This window comes from Thalassophryne amazonica, chromosome 10, assembly GCF_902500255.1.
Source record: "Thalassophryne amazonica chromosome 10, fThaAma1.1, whole genome shotgun sequence".
NCBI lineage: Eukaryota > Metazoa > Chordata > Actinopteri > Batrachoidiformes > Batrachoididae > Thalassophryne > Thalassophryne amazonica.
In genome coordinates, this window is record NC_047112.1 from 97,067,705 (window position 1) to 97,088,610 (window position 20,906).

Here is a 20,906-nt window from a genome sequence, read left to right on the forward strand (position 1 = left end):
TGACCATAAATGTTCTTCCTCTTGGGGTCATATAAAAAGAACATGTTGTCTCCAGGAGGGGGTCTTTGTCTTTTTGGTTTTGCCTTTTCTATATTTATTATGTCTTATATTTATTTAAAAAGACCAGTTTTCCTTGTTGAGCCAAAAAAAAAAAAAAAAAAAATTTCCACCACCTCCTCTGATCATAGTCAGCTGAAAGTTCTGATTTGGAACTAAGTAGATCTGAGATGTGAGGATGGTTGTCTGCCTGGGTGGTTGCCATCCAAGATCAGAGATATGGTGTTGTAAATGCAGCACCTGTGGCACCAGCGCACTATTCCAGACCTGAAGTGACTCAACACACTTCCTTGTTTCAAAAGCAATGCAGAATTAACTGCACCTCTGTGCCTATTTCAGTGACATGCAATTAATTGCTCATTTAACCACTGCAGAGGTTACACAAAAGCACACATTCTACACAAAAGCTATCTTATGACAGTAAGCAAGTTACAGTGTGTGTGTGTGTGTGTGTGTGTGTGTGTGTATATATACATAGTTCTTGCTCCAGCTAAAGTGTCTTGGTGTTTGTGTGATCTGTGTTTCTCTCCGTCTGTGAAACTTCAGTCAACCTGGAGTGTACTTCAGAAAGGGGGTTAATCTGAACTTCAACTCTGAACAGGCAAACTCATTTTTCATTTGCAGAACACATGATAATTAGTTCAATCAACTCCAAGTCCAGTGAAACGCAGATAAAAAAGTTAAAGATAAAAAAGATTTTTTAAAAAGTTTTAATTCTACTGATTTGCCCCTATGGAGTTAGAAATATGAAGAATGTGCATGCAAAATATGAGCATGTATTTATATAGTACCAGTAACAGCACAAACAAATTATAGTTGAGGTGGCAGAAGAAAATTGTTTTATATAATTTTATATATATATATATATATATATATATATATATATATATATATATATATATATATATATATATATATATATATATATATATATATATATTATTATCATTTTTTTTATATATATATATATAATTTTTTTTATATAAAATACATGTATCAGCCTTGCTGTTTCACTCACTCACTCAGTAGCTGTATTGTGAAGCATCTTTAATGTGGAACTGTCAAAACGTCTGTTTACATAATCACCTTAATTTATTGAAGGACCCATGGGGGAAATAGGAGTCCCTCACCTGGAAACCAAAAAAAAAAATAGGTCATGCCACTGTTTATCTCCATAGAAACTACCCAAACAATCTTTCATACAAACTGTTTAAAGGGACATTACAGTGTTGTGGTGGAAATTACAGCAATAGTGTGGGACAACTACATTTTGTTTAAAAAAAATCACAACAGTTGTATGACATTGAATACCCCAATTATGTTTTGATTATTTTACTGATATTTTATTCAGAGATATTTTAAAACATTAGAAAAAAACGTTTCTTTACCATTCATTTTTATCATTAAAGATCAAAAGTCTGGGTGTGGGACAAGCACAAAACGGCAGTATTTGCATATAATGATGCTGAAAAAAGGTGAAAAAGTCATCATAGACTACTAGAACAAATTTCTTAACACACTTTCATTGTAAAGATAACTATAAAAGTGTGAAATTTCCCCTTTTTTCTATTTTTCATACAATATGATCAAAGGACATAATAAGTGCCCGTAGTCTAAGAATCATCCAGGTGCAAAAGCAATTACATCAATTTGTGGAATGAAGTACACTGTCTAAAGAAGCAGACAGCTTGGTGTATGTAAACCTTTGACTAGCAGAAAATTTAAGTAAACAGAAATGGGACCAAATCTGTTACTTTGTTTTTTCTTAAATAACTATCTGTGGAAATGATCTCCTCCAAGCAGGTTTGCAGCAGTGTTTTTAATCACCTTTTGTCAGTTCTGAGGATAACTCAAAAAGTAATGAACAGATTTCAATTCAATTTGAGTAGATAGATAATGTTCCAGGAAACAAGTGATTCAGTTTTGGAAGTGATCCAGACTGTATTTCAGAACTGAGATCCAGAAGAATGTTTGGCACATAGTAACATTTTACTCAAAAAGTTGCGAGAGCATATTTATGAAATTTAGTAAGCAGATGGATAATGTTGTAGAAAATCAGGGATTTTATTTTGAATTTGATCCAGGACATATTTTCCAGAGCTTATGTGGCCTTGGTGGAGGTATGTGATCCCTAACTGCCTTCTAGCAGATATTATAGTTTACTTTACCAAGCAATACATGTGTAAAGTCATGTGTGGAGCTGGGAAAACTGTATGACCAATTTTAGCCAAAGTGTTTGTACATTAATAGCCACAAATATAAGTTTAATTGTTAAGCCAACTGCCAGTGTTGCCACAGTTACTTTGAAAAAGTAATCCAATTACTGATTACTCCTTGAAAAAGTAACTTAGTTACTTTAATGATTACTCAATTGGAAAAGTAACTAAGTTAGATTACTAGTTACTTTTTTAGTTACTTTCCCCAGCTGCCGACAACAACCCACGTCAACATGACAATGATACTTGTTTTGCCAAAACTCACTTTATAGTCACCCTTTCTTGACTTCAATGAAAATAAATACTTGTTTTATAAAAAGCAAAATAAAGACCTCTTTCTTGACCTCATATTTAACTGTTGACAGCACTGTAAAACTTGCTATTTGTAAACTACATTGTTTATAAATGTAACTATTAAATTCTTTCTAACATTTAAATTCTCTCTAAACATTTTACTTGTCGAAATTATTATTATTATAAGTAATATTAGTAGTTGTAGTAAAAAAAAAGCCTTCAAAACTGGACCTTTAATCTAGGGGTGTTGTGGGGGGCACATCCTTGCCCAATGCCCCAATTCCATCTGGATTCGCCCCTGCTTTGGCGTTTGAGCACAAAGAATGGATAACATTTATTTATGCAGAAAACATGACCAGATTTACAGGTAAGAAAGCTTTATTGCATTTTCACATCATGTGGTCCCCAGAAAGAGAGTTTAGGTGCATTTGAGTGGAAAATAGTGTTAGTTGTTGACGCGTCGCGGAGGATCAGCTGTTTTTAGCGAGCAGATACAGAGCGGCTCAGCTCAGAATTCTAAATAAAGGAGAAAAAAAGCATAAAAATGTCTTTGTAAAGCTCAGTGCAGGTGTGCTGTTTTTACTGCACTTTAAGAGGTGAGGACGAGTCGTAGCTGCTGCAGAAAACCGCAGATGAAAAGCTCACAGCTCGCTTAAAGTGGGCAGTTCAGTCGAATCCCGACCTCCTGCCCACGGACCAAGTTTAATGCTGCTGTCGACCCACAATGAAAAATAATAGTAACACACAGTGACTTGGAGAAGTAACTTTAATCTGATTACTGATTTGGAAAGATTAACGCGTTAGATTACTCGTTACTAAAAAAAGTGGTCAGATTAGAGTAACGCATTACTTAGTAACGCATTACTAAGTAATGCGTTACCGGCATCACTGCCAACTGCATACTGTATATTTTAACAGCCTTGTAAAATAACATAAGAATATGAGATACAAGAATTTTTTAAACATTGCAAGAAACATCTCTCACAATACTGATCAATATCAATCTCTGTGTTGTGGAATTCCTGTGATGATGTCAGCATAAAATGAGACAGGGGACCCAAGGACCACTCAGGATTCAGACATACGATACAGAGAGATTTCATTTTGGTCAAAGCAGAAAACAGGTGCACCTGGTTCCAAAAGGTACTGCATGCACCTGTACCCACAGACCCTTCTGACTTTACACACCCAGAGAGCCATGTTAAGGACCTCTGCCATAGTATAAACAAATTCATAATACAAGCATGTCCTTAGGCTAGTCTGGGCCGCGATCAGATGTTTAGTCGTGAAAGTGGAGAAACACAATGTGTAATATCAACAAAGACAGCAGGCAAGGGATGACCCTAGCCTAGTACGCTCTGCTTCTGCAGACATGAGAAAAACAACAATTTTTCATCCACACTGTGAAGTAGCAAACATTTTGATTGTATATATTTTTTATTGATTAAAGATGGACAAAAATGTAATTGGCAATGATGCAGAAATCCTTTTTTAATTTATGTTCATGATATGTGTATTTTTTTTTCTTTTTTCAGTGCTGAATATGTGGACAAATTTTTAAAAGTGGCATTTTTTTAATCTGGTACACACATGATCCATGTAAAATATAAAATCAGCATAAATGTCAACAAATACTCTTCAATAATATAGAGGACATCATATATTTTCTGACAAAGAAAGAATTTTATTATAGCCTGTATCTCTGTGGATCAGCTATACAAGTATTTCCAGCTGCTGGATTTGCAGCTGGGCATGTTAGCTCTGACTGTTTATGGCAACAGATTGTTGTCATGATGAATCTTTTGTTTGGGATGGCAAAAAAAAAAGCACAGTCAAGCTGAAGGTAGTGAGGAAGAAAGCCAGACAGCTCTTAAATACTTCCATCACTGTTGTATTGTATTGAGGATTTATTTCATTCATTTAAAAGAAAAACAGAAAAGCAAAATCAACAAAACATTACAAACCACTGAACGAAAAGGAGCAGTTTGGAAGAACAAGTCTTATATATTCTGCCCCTTTTTTACAATACAATCTTGCAAAGCATCATCCATCGACATCATTGCATTTCTATGACTTTGTCACATGCCGCCGACTTCTTTCCTAATTTTAACCATTATTTAAAAGACTACATCCCTAATAGATTACATTTTAAACTTCAAACATTCTAAACATTATTAACAGATTACATTTTTGGCTTTGTCACAGCCCACTGACTTATTTCATAGTTTCATACTTACGAAATACATCAAGTTTAATACGTTTTTTAAATAATTTAAGCGACCTTGATTCTTTAGTGATTCTGTTAGTGATATAAAGACAAACAAGCATGCAAGGTACAGTTAAAATTGTCTGCAACCTACATAAACGCACTTCTGATATTTGAAACATGACATACTGAGTCTATTCTCACAAAATAAAAAAAACATTTGCTTTGTCCAATAGCTTCTAGTGGTGGTGGTGGTGGTGGTGTGTGTGTGTGTGGGGGGGGGGGGGGGGGGGGGGGTGATTGTAACTAAACCTGTTTAATTAAACCACCACACTGCGACTTAGCATCCATTGTCTCTAATCCTGAACCTGAAGATTTCTCACTGCATCTACACTAGTAAAAGATGTTTTCTCTTCATTTTTTACATGCCAAATGTTAATGTCAGCTTATTTTTTGCATACAGTTTCAGTTTCTCTCAGTCAGTCTCAGCAGCTGAAGATTACTCTCCTTTATGAACTCTAATGTGTCTTTTGAGATCACCCTTTTGTCCAAATCTTTTATCACACTCAGAGCAGCTGAATAGTTTTTCTCTTTTTTTTTTTCCATTTGCCTTGAATTTCCTTCTACTAGAGTGCAGTGGGCCCCAGACACGGGGTCTAAAGCTGCACCCTTAACATTACTGGCTTTGTAACATTAACATTACTGGCATTAACATTATTGTAACATTACTGGCTTGAGGGCTCACTTCAAGATGGTGACCTTTCCTCCCCTCAAATACTGCATTTGATCTCCTGCCCCACTTCTCATGTTTGAGTAAGCGAAGCAGTGAGAGATCTTTTTCTTTTCCCCAATGGACTAATTTACAATGATGCAGTTTCACTGGATTCTTTAGGCCCTTTGATGGTATTGTTGCTGGGGTCCAGGATCAGAACTATCTGGTGGATGACACCGCTGATCTGGTGGATGACCCAGCTGAGTGCTGCTACAGAGGAGATGTCTCCCCACAGCACTGGGAGAAGTTGCACCATTTTCTTCATACACTCTGGTGCCTAGGCGCTTTGTGGAGGTTTTAGCTGGGGTTTGTTTCTTTTGAAACATCCTCATACCAAGATCTCTCCTGGCAAACCCCTTCACAGTGGGACCGAAGACACTCGAGGCTTGTGTCCAGTAGGAACTCCAACCCACCTTTTCTCCTGTATGAACTATCATGTGCCTTTTCACATCACACTTTTGCCCAAATCTTCTGTCACACTCAGAGCAACTAAACGGTTTCTCTCCTGTATGAATTCTCATGTGGTTCTTCATGCTGTACTTCTCACCAAATCTTTTTCCACACTCAGAGCAGATAAACTGCTTTTCAACTGTATGATTTCTCATGAGTCTCTTCAGGTAACCCTTTTCTGCAATTTTTTTTACCACACTCAGAGCAGCTGAATAGCTTTTCTCTTGTATGAACTCTTATGTGCCGCTTCAGCGCATCCTTTTGTCCAAATCTTTTAATCACACACAATGCAGCTAAATAGTTTTTCTCCTATATGAATTTTCAAGTGCCTCTTCATTGCACTATTCAGCCCAAATCTTTTTCCACACTCAGAGCAGCTAAATAGTTTTTCTCTTTTTTTTTTATTTCTCTTCAATTTCTTTTTTTTACAGAGTGCAATGGGCCCCGACCCTGGGGTCTACAGTTGCATCCTAATCATTAATCATTATTGGCATTGTATCCGAGGGCTCTCTTCAAGATGGTAACTGTTCCTTTAACTGCGGATATCTGCACCTCATGGGCACTTGGGTGACCAGGGATTGCCTCAAGATATTTCTTCAGGTTCTTCTTCATAAGCCCTGTTGCTCCCACCACGACTGGTATGATATCAATTTCTTTCAATGACCACGTTATTCGTAGATCATTTTTAAGGTCTTGGTATTTCGTGATTTTCTCCCTCTCAGCTCTATTCAGGCCATAGTCATTGGGGACTGTCACATCAATAATTTTTGCTGTCTTCTCTTGCTTGTTCCAAATGACAATATCAGGTTTTACTGCACCTCCTTCGTTATGTCTTCCTGCTGGGATCTCTTTGTCATAAAAGACAGTCACTTTTCCATTGGATGAGACTGATGCTGGCTCATACTCCCAAATGTGTCCCTCTACTTCCACCTCCAGTTCCTTACATACTTTCCAATGTAGATACTTACAGATCTTGTTATGCCGGCTTGTGTAATGTCCGTCTGCCATGAGGATCTGACATGCTGATACTAAGTGGTTTACACTCTCAACAGCTGCATGACAGAATCGGCATTGATCATTCTGTGAAATTCCTGCCATTTTTTTGAAGCCATTTGTTAGTAGTCCCTGATATTGCACTCCAACTATAATTCTTTCTCCATCAAAACCAAGTTCTCCATTTGTAAGCCACCGCACAGATCCTTCTTTGTCTATGTATTCCTTTTTGAGTTCTTCTTGGAATTGGCCAGCCCTTTTGTGCTGTTTCCATCTGTTCATTCGATGTTTTTGTTCTCTTTTGCTGTATTTTTCCCTGGCCTGTCTTGCTAGTGTCGTTGCAGGTTTCAGATCATTGCTTTCTCTCTCTTGCAAGAGATCTCCGGCAAAGTTTTCTGCCAATTTAATAATGCCGGTCTGGTCTTAATATGGTGTTGCGTAACCTTTTTCATGACTTCTTCTTGAGAACTCTTTAAGTACTGCCCGATACTTATTATAGATGCTCTATAAGCCTGGTTGATCTCCGTAAGACCTAAGCCGCCTTCTCGACGGGGGGGATATATTCTATCCATGCACTGGTTTCTGTATATAATTTTATGTAGGGTGAGCATCTTCCTAGTTTTAGTATCTAATTTGTTAAGATCACCCTGTGGCCAATCTACTATGCCAAAGCCATAGCTCACCACAGGCAATGCAAACTGGTTTATGGCTGTGATCTTGTTCTTTGGTGTCAGTTTCTGGTTTAAGTATTCTTGTGTTACTTTCGCTCTCATTTTTTTATGCTCTATTGTAGTATTTTCTTCAATTCCCAAATATTTGTACATGGAATCCTCAGCCAAATCTTCAATAGTGTTCCCCTCATCCAACTGTATATTTTCTGTGACCTGCTTCTTACCACCTCTGATTGTACATTTAGAGCATTTATCCAGCCCAAATTCCATACCGATTTCTTTAGAAAACGTATGGACTGCCTCCACTAGCCTCCTGAGTCCACTCTGAATCTGCAAATATCTTTAAGTCATCCAAGAACAGAAGGTGGCTCACCACCTGCTTATGTTTTCTTCCTCTACCTCCATCTAAATCATAACCGATGTCAAATTGCTTGAGAATTTGACATCCTCCTGTGTGAATTCTCAAGTGTCTTTTCAGATCACCCTTTTGCACAAATCGTTTGTTGCACTCTGAGCAACTAAATGATTTCTCACCTGTATGAATTCTCTTGTGTTCCTTCAAATTATTCATAAAACCAAATATTTTTCCACATTCAGAGCAGCTAAAAGGTTTCTCCCCTGTATTAATTCGTAAGTGCCTTTTCAAATCACCTTTTCTTCCAAATATTTTATCACACTCAGCGCAGTTAAATAAGTTTTCTCTTTTGTTTTTTCATTTATCTTTGATGTTTTTTTAGTAGAATGCAATGGGCCCCAAACCTGGGGTCTAAAGTTGCATCCTAGGTTCTATAGTTATCTTAACCAGATCTGGCATTGTATCCAAGGGCTCTCTTCAAGATGGTGATCGTTCCCTTAATCGCAGACAACTGCACCTCATGTGCACTTGGGTGACCGGGGATTGCCTCAAGGTATTTCTTCAGGTTCTTCTTCATCAGGCCTGTTGCTCCTACCACAACTGGAATGATATCGATGTCTTTCAATGACCATGTTGTTCTTAGGTCATTTTTTAGGTCTTGGTATTTTGAGATCTTTCCCCTTTCAGCTCGATTCAGGCCGTAGTCATTGGGGACTGTCACATCAATGATTTTGGCTGTTTTCTCTTGCTTGTTCCAGATGACAATATCAGGTTTGATTGCACCTCCTTCTATGTGTCTTCCTGCTGGGATCTCTTTGTCGTAGAAGATCGTTATTTTTCCATTGGATGAGACTGGTGTTGGCTCGTGCTCCCAGACATGTTCTTTGACTTCCAACTCCAGTTCCTTGCAGATCTTCCAGTGGAGATATTGACAGATCTTGTTATGTCTGGATGTATAATGCCCATCTGCCATGAGGATCTGGCATGCTGATGTTAGATGGTTTACACTCTCAACAGCTGTATGACAGAATCGGCATTTATCATTTTGTGAGATCCCTGCCATTTTTTTGAAGCCATTAGTTAGAAGTCCCTGATCTTGTGCTCCAATCAGAATTCTTTCTCCATCAAAACCAAGTTTTCCATTTTTTAGCCACTGCATTGATCCAACTTTGTCAATGTATTCCTTTTCGAGTTCTTCTTGGAAACGTCCGGCTCTTTTGTGTTGTTTCCATCTTTCCACTCGATGTTTTCCTTCTTTTTTGCAGTATTGTTCTCTGGTCTGTCTTGCAAGTTTTGTTGCAGGCGTGAGACTGTTGCTTTTTCTCTCTTGTAGAAGTTCTCCGCCAAAGTTTTTTGCCAGTTTAGTGATTGAGGTCCGTTCACTTATGGCCTCGTGGTGTTGTGTGACCGTTTTTATGATTTCTTCTTCAGAGCTCTTTAAGTACTGGCCAATACTTATTATCGATGCTCTGTAGGCCTGGTTGATTTCAGTAAGACCCATACCGCCTTCTCTGCGAGGTAGGTATATTCTGTCCATGCACTGATTTCTGTATGTGATTTTGTGGAGGGTGAGCATTTTTCTGGTTTTTGTGTCCAATTTGTTAAGTTCGTATTGTGGCCAGTTCACTATGCCAAATCCATAGGTCACCACTGGTATTGCAAACTGGTTTATGGCTGTGATTTTATTTTTTGGTGTCAGTTGTGTTTTGCAGATCTTTTTTAAGCGGTTTAGGTATTCTTTTGTTGTTTTTGTTCTCATTTTCTTGTGTTCAATTGAATTACTTTGTTCAATTCCCAAGTATTTGTATGTGGAGTCTGCAGCCAGGTCTGCAATGTAGCTCCCTTCATCCAATTGTATGTTTTCGGTTTTTGTCTTTTTTCCTTTTGTCATTGTGCATTTTGAGCATTTATCCAGTCCAAATTCCATGCCAATGTCTTTTGAGAACTTATGGGCAGTTTCCACGAGTTGAGTGAGTCCGTTTTTTGTGTTGGCATAGATTTTCAAATCATCCATGAACAACAGATGGTTCACAAGTTTTTGGTTTTCCTTTCCTTTGTCTTTACTTAAGTCATATCCAATGTCTTGCTCCTTCAGGATCTTGCTGAGCGGGTCCATGATTAAGCAGAATAAGAGAGGTGAAAGGCTGTCTCCTTGAAGTATCCCTCTCTGAACTCGTACGTCTGGGATTGTTATTTGTCCCTCTGTGTGATTGAGGGTGATGGTGGTGTTCCAATTGTTCATTTGTGCTTTCAGGAAGGTTCTTATTTTCTCATTGATGTTGTATAGTTCTAAGCACCTTAAGATCCAGGAGTGTGGTACACTGTCAAATGCCTTTTTGTAATCAATCCAAGCCATGCTGAGGTTCCTCTGCCTTGTTTTGCAGTCCTCCAGGATAGCTTTGTCTGTCAGTAACTAGCAGTAGCATAATGTTGGTGTAATGCTGTCAGTCTTTTCAGCCAAAAATTTGGGATTTTGTCGATGCCAGGTGCCTTGAAGTTACTGTATTCACTCATTTTCTTTCTGATCTCTTCTTCATTGATTACAATTGCTGGCATTTGTTGTTTGTCTTTGTTTTTCTGTTGTATTTTTTCAATCCACTCAGCCTCTTGGTGTTGTTTTGGGTCTTCAAAGAGTGGTCTCCAAAATTTTTCAATTTCCTTTCTCTCAGGTGGTTGTTGTACTTCTATTGTGTCATTTGCCAGCTTTCTGTACACTAGTCTGGGGTTTGTTGCAAATAGTTTGTTTATCTGTTTTGCTTGTATTTTCTTGTCTTTATTCCTAATTTGTGCTGCAAAAGCTTTTACTAAGGCTTGATGTTCAGCCAGCCTTCCACCTAGAAGTTTGTCTTCAACATTGTATTTTCTTTTAATGCGATTTATTTTTTTTAGAAGATTCTTTTTGTGGTTCTTGTTTCCCAAAAATGTGGCCATTTGGGAGATCTCTGCTCTTAGGCAGCTGATTTTTTGTTGTAATTTCTTTTTCCATCGTGGCATGATATTCTTTTTCTTATTTGTGGTACTGTGATAATCTGGATCCGAGTTGCTGGCTGGTTCTGATTCTCCAAACTCCTCTCCATCAGTTTCTATTTTCAAGTTTTCAGATGAGCTGCTGGCTTGAGGTTCCTCACCTGTATTCTCCTCATTTCTGCTGTCATGAACATGCCATGACTGTCTGATATTGTCTTCACTCTTCAGAAGAATGCCTCTGAAAGAGAACATGATAATATCATCCCCCTGAAGCTGGGGAAGTTGCTCTCTGACTTGCTGACTTATCCAGAGTTTGTCCTCTTCCTCTTTAATGTTTGGGGGCTTTGAGTCCTCCAAGTCCAGCATGTGGCTCCAGTCCTATTGAACAGGAAGAATCTCTTCTTTGCTCTCAAAGAACTGCTGCATTACTGGAAGGAGGTAATACAACCCCTGGCAATAATTATGGAATCACCGGCCTCGGAGGATGTTCATTCAGTTGTTTAATTTTGTAGAAAAAAAGCAGATCACAGACATGACACAAAACTAAAGTCATTTCAAATGGCAACTTTCTGGCTTTAAGAAACACTATAAGAAATCAGGAAAAAAAATTGTGGCAGTCAGTAACGGTTACTTTTTTAGACCAAGCAGAGGGAAAAAAATATGGAATCATGCAATTCTGAGGAAAAAATTATGGAATCATGAAAAACAAAAGAACACTCCAACACATCACTAGTATTTTGTTGCACCACCTCTGGCTTTTATAACAGCTTGCAGTCTCTGAGGCATGGACTTAATGAGTGACAAACAGTACTCTTCATCAATCTGGCTCCAACTTTCTCTGATTGCTGTTGCCAGATAAGCTTTGCAGGTTGGAGCCTTGTCATGGACCATTTTCTTCAACTTCCACCAAAGATTTTCAATTGGATTAAGATCCGGACTATTTGCAGGCCATGACATTGACCCTATGTGTCTTTTTGCAAGGAATGTTTTCACAGTTTTTGCTCTATGGCAAGATGCATTATCATCTTGAAAAATGATTTCATCATCCCCAAACATCCTTTCAATTGATGGGATAAGAAAAGTGTCCAAAATATCAACGTAAACTTGTGCATTTATTGATGATGTAATGACAGCCATCTCCCCAGTACCTTTACCTGACATGCAGCCCCATATCATCAATGACTGTGGAAATTTACATGTTCTCTTCAGGCAGTCATCTTTATAAATCTCATTGGAACGGCACCAATCAAAAGTTCCAGCATCATCACCTTGCCCAATGCAGATTCGAGATTCATCACTGAATATGACTTTCATCCAGTCATCCACAGTCCACGATTGCTTTTCCTTAGCCCATTGTAACCTTGTTTTGTTCTGTTTAGGTGTTAATGATGGCTTTCGTTTAGTTTTTCTGTATGTAAATCCCATTTCCTTTAGGCGGTTTCTTACAGTTCGGTCACAGACATTGACTCCAGTTTCCTCCCATTCGTTCCTCATTTGTTTTGTTGTGCATTTTCGATTTTTAATACATATTGCTTTAAGTTTTCTGTCTTGACACTTTGCTGTCTTCCTTGGTCTACCAGTATGTTTGCCTTTAACAACCTTCCCATGTTGTTTGTATTTGGTCCAGAGTTTAGACACAGCTGACTGTGAACAACCAACATCTTTTGCAACATTGTGTGATGATTTACCCTCTTAAGAGTTTGATAATCCTCTCCTTTGTTTCAATTGACATCTCTCATGTTGAAGCCATGATTCATGTCAGTCCACTTGGTGCAACAGCTCTCCAAGGTGTGATCACTCCTTTTTAGATGCAGACTAACGAGCAGATCTGATTTGATGCAGGTGTTAGTTTTGGGGATGAAAATTTACAGGGTGATTCCATAATTTATTCCTCAGAATTGAGTGAGTCCATATTTTTTTCCCTCTGCTTGGTCTAAAAAAGTAACCATTACTGACTGCCACAATTTTTTTTTCCTGATTTCTTATAGTGTTTCTTAAAGCCAGAAAGTTGCCATTTGAAATGACTTTAGTTTTGTGTCATGTCTGTGATCTGCTTTTTTTTCTACAAAATTAAAAAACTGAATGAACATCCTCCGAGGCCGGTGATTCCATAATTTTTGCCAGGGGTTGTAATAACAATTATGCACTTGCAATAACATTAAAGTCATTAACACTAGGACTACACACATTGCAATCATTAGCGTGACATCAGCCTGTTCAATAACCATGAAAGGGTGCAACTTAAGTAAACAAACAAATAATATTATATTACAAATACTATTTCATTTGGAATGTAAATAGAACTTTTTTGTCATATATCATGTAAAAGGTAGTGAGAAATAAACACTTCCAAAACTGAAAACACTGGTCTTGTAACCCGATTAACACCTCTGGAGTGATTTAGAAGACATTTCGCATACGTCAGCTGGCACGCTACCTCAAAGCTAACTTCCACTCTTGTCAAAAGCTTATGGAAATTCAGTAAGGTATGTCTTCTATAATATATTCCAATTCTAAAGTAGAACTCTACTATTTAGATATATTAAGGTATATTTAAATATCTAAAAACGAAGAGTGGAATAGAGTAGAGTAGAGCCACTTAGGTGCCTGGTCTTGAGAACCAAGGATGGTAGACTGAAAAGCATGTATGCGCACACACACACCCTCCTGTAGATGCCATTAAAATGTAAATATTGTTTATGATTGACTGACTGGTAGAGGGGCTTTATTGAACAAGTACAAATTGTACATAAGACAATAGGACCTTATGTAAACAACAATAAATGTACAAATATATATATATATATATATATATATATATATATATATATATATATATACATACACACACACACTTTGCACTGGGATTGTTGGGAAAGTGTAAGTACACGGACCCACAACAGGGGGCGCAAATGAACGGACAATGGAATAGGTCAAATAACAACACTTTACTGTTGCGAACGTGCACAACAAACACAACAGATTACACAATAGATCAGCGGTCAAATTACAAGGTGTCGTGTGGGCAGGCTCGAAGATAGGAGACGTCTGTCCAAAGCAGAACCGGAACCACACGATTTCCTCCGCCACCAGACCCCGGGAATACTGGAGCCGCCAAGTCCCGAACTCCCAGGTGGCCACTGCCTCCGCGTGTCGGACCTGGCACTGCTGGCGAGGAACAAAAACACAATTAAACGTGGGTGCGTCTGCACCCAGCAATCTGCACGGCAGGGAAGCTACCTCCACCTCTCGTTGGAGAAAAAGTCTGTTATCACTCACAAAAAGCACAAAAAAAAGGGCTTTCTATCAAGCAGTCAGGCTGAGGATATTACCTTTCAGGTAGAACGATATCTCGGCAAAGAGGTGGAGATGACGTCTTGCTGATATACCGATGCAGATCAGATGAGTGGTGACAGCTGTCACAGGTGATGAGTGTCAGCTGTCACCCCGGCTGCTCTTGTGAGGCGGCAGCGCCCTCTTGTGCCTGGAGCCCGCACTCCAGGCAGGGTGCCCTCTGGTGGTGGTGGGCCAGCAGTACCTCCTCTTCAGCGGCCCACACAACAGGGATACCAGTTAAAGAACTGCAAATTATAATGAAGACAGCGCTCATGTGGCAGAGGGTATTTTAGCATTGCGATATAATTTTCTTTCCTGCTGGACTGCACATTCATCAAATGCCTGCCAATTACACTGCATCCAGAAAGTTTTCACAGAGCTTCACTTTTTCCACATTATAAGCCTTATTCCAAAATGGATGAAATAATTTTTTCCATCAAAATTCTACACACAATATCCCATAATGACAATGTCAAAAATGTTTGAGATTTTTGAAAATGTATTTTAAAAAAACTGAGAAATCACATGTGCATAAGTATTTACACACTTTGTCATGAAACACAAAATTGAGCTCAGGTGCATCCATCCCATTTCCACTGATTATCCATGAGATGCTTCTACAGCTTAATTAGAGTCCTCCTGGGGTAATTTTAGTTGATTGGACATGATTTGGAAATGCACACACTTGTCTATATATAAGGTCCCACAGTTGACAGTGCATGTCAGAGCACAAACCAAGCATGACGTCAAAGGAATTGCCTGTAGACCTCTGAGACGGGAATGTCTCGAGGCACAAATGTGGAGAAGGGTACAGAAACATTTCTGTTGCTTTGAAGGTCCCAGTGAGCACAGAGGCCTCCATCATCCATAAATGGAAGAAGTTTGGATCAACCAGGACTTCTCCTAGAGCTGGCCTCCCGTCTAAACTGAGCGATCAGGGAGAATGGCCTTAGTCAGAGAGGTGACCAAGAACTGGATGATCACTCAGTCAGAGCTCCAGCATTCCTCTGTAGAGAGAGGAGAACCTTCCAGAAAGACAACCATCTCTGCAGCAATCCATCAATCAGGCCTGACTGGTAGAGTGGCCAGATGGAAGCGACTCCTTTGTAAAAGGCACATGGCAGCCGGCCTTAAGTTTGCCAAAAGGCCCCGGAAGGACTTTCCAAGCATAGCAAGTCCCTTCGGCTGCTCCCTTGTTTTCACTCAGGAAACAACATGCAGATCCAAGATGGATCTGCAGCATCACCAAGGACTCTCAGACTGTGAGAAAATATTTTTTTTTTTCTGGTCTGATGAAACAAAGATCATGCTGTGGGGATGTTTTTCAGCAACAGGAACTGGGAGACTAGTCAGGATTGAGGGAAAGATGATTTCAGCAGTGTACAGGAGACATCCTGAAGGAAAACCTGTTTTCATTCAGATTTACCTTCCTGTAACTTCCTGTGATACCCAGGCTGCATGAGAATTAACTTTCAGAATCTTAATAAAAATAAAACTGAGATTTTAGTGTTCGGGCAAAGTAACCCTCTTCAAGGACAAGACAGTGTTATTGATCCTCTGTCCACTTTTGCCGCCCTTTTGTAAAAAAATCTAGGGGTGATAGTTGACCCAATGTTCAGATTTGATAAGTACATCAGCTCTGTCATCAGGGCCAGCTTTTTTCAGCTGAGGACTCTTTGTAAAATTAAATCCTATTTTACTTGAGTTGATTTTGAAAGAGCTATCCATGCATTTATAATGTCACGTCTGGATTATACAGCACCTGCAGATTGTACAGAATGCTGCAGTCCACCTTTTGACTAAAACAAAGACACATGAGCACATCACCCCTGTGCTCTGCACCTTACACTGGCTCTCTGTCGGCTTTTATGTTAAGTATAAAATTTTACTGATTGTTTTTAAGTGTCTGCACTGTATAGGCCCAATATATCTGAGTGAGCTCTTGCAGCTGTACACTCCACATAGGGCTCTGAGGTCAGCTGACCAGCTTCTCCTGGCTGTTCCTAAAGCCAGGCTTAAATCCAGAGGTGATAGAGCCTTTCTCTGGAACGATCTTCCGCTGACTGTCAGGTCCTCAGAGTCTGTGGGACAGTTTAAGTCCAGGCTGAAAACCCATCTCTTCTCCCTGGCTTTCAGCACTGGCTAAGTGGTATATGCTTTACTCTGTATTTTGCTCTGTATTTTTAGTTTTTTTTTTATTCTTTTCCTTTGTTAATTTTTTACAGTTTTGTATTGTTATTATTGTGAAGCACTTTGGTCAGCTGCAGCTGTGTTTAAATGTGCTATACTCCCCATCCAACCTGATGGAGCTTGAGAGGTGCTCCAAAGAGGAATGAGCAACATTGCCCAAAGATAGGTGCACCAAGCTTGTGGCATCATATTCAAGAAGACCGGAGGCTGTAATTGCTGCCAAAGGTGCATCAACAAAGTACTGAGCAAAGGGTGAGAATACTTATATACAGTAGTTTTTTATTTTTAGTAAATTTGCAAAAACTTAAAGAAAAAAAAACTTTTTCATGTTGTCATGATGGGGTGTTGTGAGTAGAATTTTGAGGGGAACAAAAATTAATTTACTCCATTCTGTAATGAGGCTGAGACAACAAAATGTGGAAAAACTGAAGCACTGTGAATATTTTCTGGATGCCCCATACTTTTCTCATGAATAATGTACATTACTATATAGACATTTTAACATACAAACCAAGTGGAATTACAAATCCAAATGAGAAAAACTTAGGACGATATGGAGATCCCCCCCCCACCAAACACACACAAACAACATATTTACTTCGACTTCTACTCGTATGTCATTCCAGACACTATATACTCAAGAGATATTTCATGTTCATGTTAACACATGGAGGCAAGGTATAGCTTAATGGTTAGCACTGTTACCTCAAAACAAGAAGGGCCTGCGATTTAATTCAGAAAGTGAACATTGCATACTGTACACTCATTACACATTAACTAAAATCTTTCAAGGATTTTGATATTTTTGATTATTATAGCTTAGGGTGGCACCGTGGCTTAGTAGATGTTAACCCTGTTGCTTCACAGCGAGAAGGTCCTGGCATCACTTCCCACCTGGTCCTTTCTGTGTGGAGTAGACCTGTTCTTCCCGTGTTCGCGTGGGTCCCTCCAGGTGCTCCAGCTTGCTCCCACTTCCACAGACATGCAGGTTAGGTGAATTGAATTGAAAAATTTAAAATGACCATAAGTGTACATATGGGTGTGAATGTATTTGTATGGCTATATGTAGCCCTAAAATAGACTGACATCCTGTCCAGGGTGCACTTTGCCTCTTACCCGATGTCTGCTGGGACAGTACAGCAGACTATCTCCCACAACTCTGGATTGGAGCAAGCAGGTATAGAAAATGAATGAATTCATAATGTTAATACTCTTGCATTTCATTTTATTGACATTCTCGCATTTCAGGCCTGTAACACATTCCAAAAATAAAAAGGCAATTTATTCAAAATGTAAGGATTAAATTGTCAGTTTTACAGACAGTTTTCTTGAGCCAAGTCAGGGGATGGATACATGAACATTTCCAAGTCACTGAATATGTCTTGGACTTCATTTACATCAATCATGAATAAAGACAAACAGTATGGTACTGTGTAATAAATTTGGATCAAGTTTACTGTTCTCAACAATGAGTGACCATACTGGAGGGAGACTAGTGAAGAAAGCCACCAAGACAACTCTGCATAGTTCCTCCAATCACAGCAGCCTATAACTTCTACAAAGTGTGCTGTTTCATCACCAGTTATGGATCTTAAAAATAAAGTGCTACAGAGGAGGATTTTTAAAAAAGATTGTGTAATTTTCAGCTGCAGGTTTACTAAAAGGCACATGGGAAACCTGTGCCTAGATTTGAGCTGGTCTCCTGTTTTACAATCCTTCTCTAATCCACTCCAACATGAAGCTGTGAATAGGAATGCAACAGGCAATTGTTGCACCATTCCCAGTTTCTCCACTCACAAGAGTAGCTTCAGATTCAAATTCAGATTCAATTTATTATTATACCCTTGGGTAAAATTAGTTTACAGTGAGTGAGTCATCTCGTTTGGTAAACACACAGCAAAACACAGAACAAGACAAAGCAACAACAGTGCTAAAAAGCTAAAAGAACCACAAGGATGGCCCCAAAGTAGAATAAAAGCAAGATGAGTTAAAACATCAGTAGATAAAAAGTCTAAAAACATATCATACCGAGCCAAAAGGATAAAAAACTAAATAAATAAATAAAAAATAAAAATGTGCTGTTCCTAAAAAACAAGGTAAAAGAGGATCCCCATTAGCTGGAGAAAAGCTGCAGCTAATGGGGATCCTAATAAATAACAAAATAAACAAACATCCACAGAAGCCTATAATTCTTTCAATGCTGTCATGGGTGTCTTGTTGGCTTTCCTCACTAGTCTCCTTCCAGCACGTTCACTCAGTTTTTAAGAAATGCCTGTTTGACATAGCTTTCCCATACTCTTTGTATTTCTTAATGACTGCTGTAAATGAAGTCCAAGACATCTGTCTGTAAAAAGTGGTGATTTCAATCTTATATTTTGAATAAATTGCCCCAGTCCTAACTTGCTTTGGAATGTATTGCAGGCCTTAAATGCAGGAATGGATGTCTATCAATAAATTAAATAAACAACCACACAAAACATGAAATATCTTAGGTTCATATGGTCTGCAAAGAACTATAAATCAAGGTACACATAAGGATCACTGCCTTTTGTTTTTGTCTAACTTGCATTTTCCATATCGTCACAATTTTTTTCTGATTGTAGTTACATGTGAGTGGGCTTTCAATTAAACTGGTTTTGTTTTCCCAGCCAAAAAAAAAAAAAAAAAAAAAATCTGAATTCCTGATGTTTCAGTGTTACACATTTCATGGCTTTGTCATTTTGTTCATTAAATCCAATTTGTTCTCTCATTCTATAGGGGGGCAAAAGAGTCACATTTTGCTACTTTATGCCCTTTAATAAAACCAGTGCATTGTTCTTCACTGGGATTAAATCGGTGGTGTTTTCGTCTGTGGTGACAACAGACATCTGCAGTTGCCATCCCTAAATGACTGCGTTCCCCTTGTTTTTTTGTTTGTTTTGATGAAAATATGGTTAATTTCACTGCGAATATAACCTAATGCTAGCTGTTAGCTAACCGTGGTAATGTGGTGTAATTTTTACCAAAGACAAGTGATGTGCTAACAACAAACATATTATGATGACCTGCAAATGCCACAAGATGATTATGTTGCGTATTACTGATAACATTTAACAGATGTTTAGAAGGATAAGTATGTATTCTACCTTCACACAATCAAATATTCTCTGTTCAGCCGCAAAAAAAGACTCGGACCACTAAAGTGAACCGTAGTGTTGCGAAACTAGGAGTTGAAGCATGTTTCATATTCTTCTTCTTTGGCGTTTAACGGCATCCTTATTGTTACATTGCTGCCACCTTCTGCATCAGTTTGTTATAGCAGTACTAAATCCTCTCAACAGTGTGTTGAAAGTATTTTAAAAAAATCAACAGTTCCCTCCCATTTGGCCCTATCTCTAAAATACTTCGTACAGAAACTTCTTTAAGGCCTATCCTTCTCAATTCTGAGAGAAGCTCTTACCTTTCTCTGGAATATTTATTGCAATACATGAGAATATGCACTGTCTCTGGCTGTGGACATTCCAAACCTGGTCCATTCTGGTGCTTTCCAAGGGGGAAGAGAGTACTGTTGGAGAAAGTATGACCAGTTCTCAGTCTAGCAATAATGACTTCATCCTTTCTTTTCTACCCTTTTCTTCTACAACTACTTACTGAATCAGTCACTCTACTACCTATTGAAAATAAATGCCTACCCTCCTGTTCCCAGCATTTTTGCCATTGTAAATTATTTTCCCTCCAGACAATACACTTGCCTTCTGCTTTGGAAAGATATTGATGTCTATGTTTTTATTAGTTACAGCCTTTTTGGCCAATCTCATTTGTTTGGATGTGCTGGAACTGTGGAGCTAAATCCAGGCCAAAAGTTTTTAATCTGAAAATAAATAAAGATTGAAAAAATACATTTTGAAACTGAAAATTCAATGTTTGTTCTTCCATACTATGGAGCTAAATCCAGGCCAAAAGTTTTTAATCTGAAAATAAATAAAGATTGAAAAAATAAATTTTGAAACTGAAAATTCAATGTTTGTTCTTGAATTTTATAATCATTTAAAAAGTATTATCAAAATAAAAATAAGTGTAAGATATATATTTTCCAATTTAAATACATTTTTGATTCAGCTCTGTAATTATTTTGATCAAATTTATTTTCATTCATATTTATTTTTTTCACCTTCAGATCTTTTATTCACTTTCAGTGATGCCGGTTACTTAGTAACGCGTTACTCTAATCTAACCACTTTTTTTTTTGTAAAGAGTAATCTAACGCGTTAATCTTTCCAAATCAGTAATCAGATTAAAGTTACTTCTCCAAGTCACTGCGTTACTATTATTTTTACGTTGTGGGTCGACAGCAGCATAAACTGAGCTTTACAGACATTTTTATGCTTTATTTTCTCCTTTATTTAGAATTCTGAGCTGA

General features: G+C 38.3%; 1 long non-coding RNA gene across 1 annotated transcript; it reads right to left on the reverse strand.

Moving 5' to 3' along the window:
* Positions 1 to 2,521: 2,521 nt before the first annotated feature.
* On the reverse strand, positions 2,522 to 19,617 carry LOC117519251. The gene is made up of 3 exons (XR_004563226.1): positions 19,485 to 19,617; positions 6,884 to 6,888; positions 2,522 to 2,533 (listed from the first exon to the last, which is right to left on the reverse strand). It is a non-coding gene; the product is annotated as an uncharacterized LOC117519251 (long non-coding RNA).
* Positions 19,618 to 20,906: the final 1,289 nt, after the last annotated feature.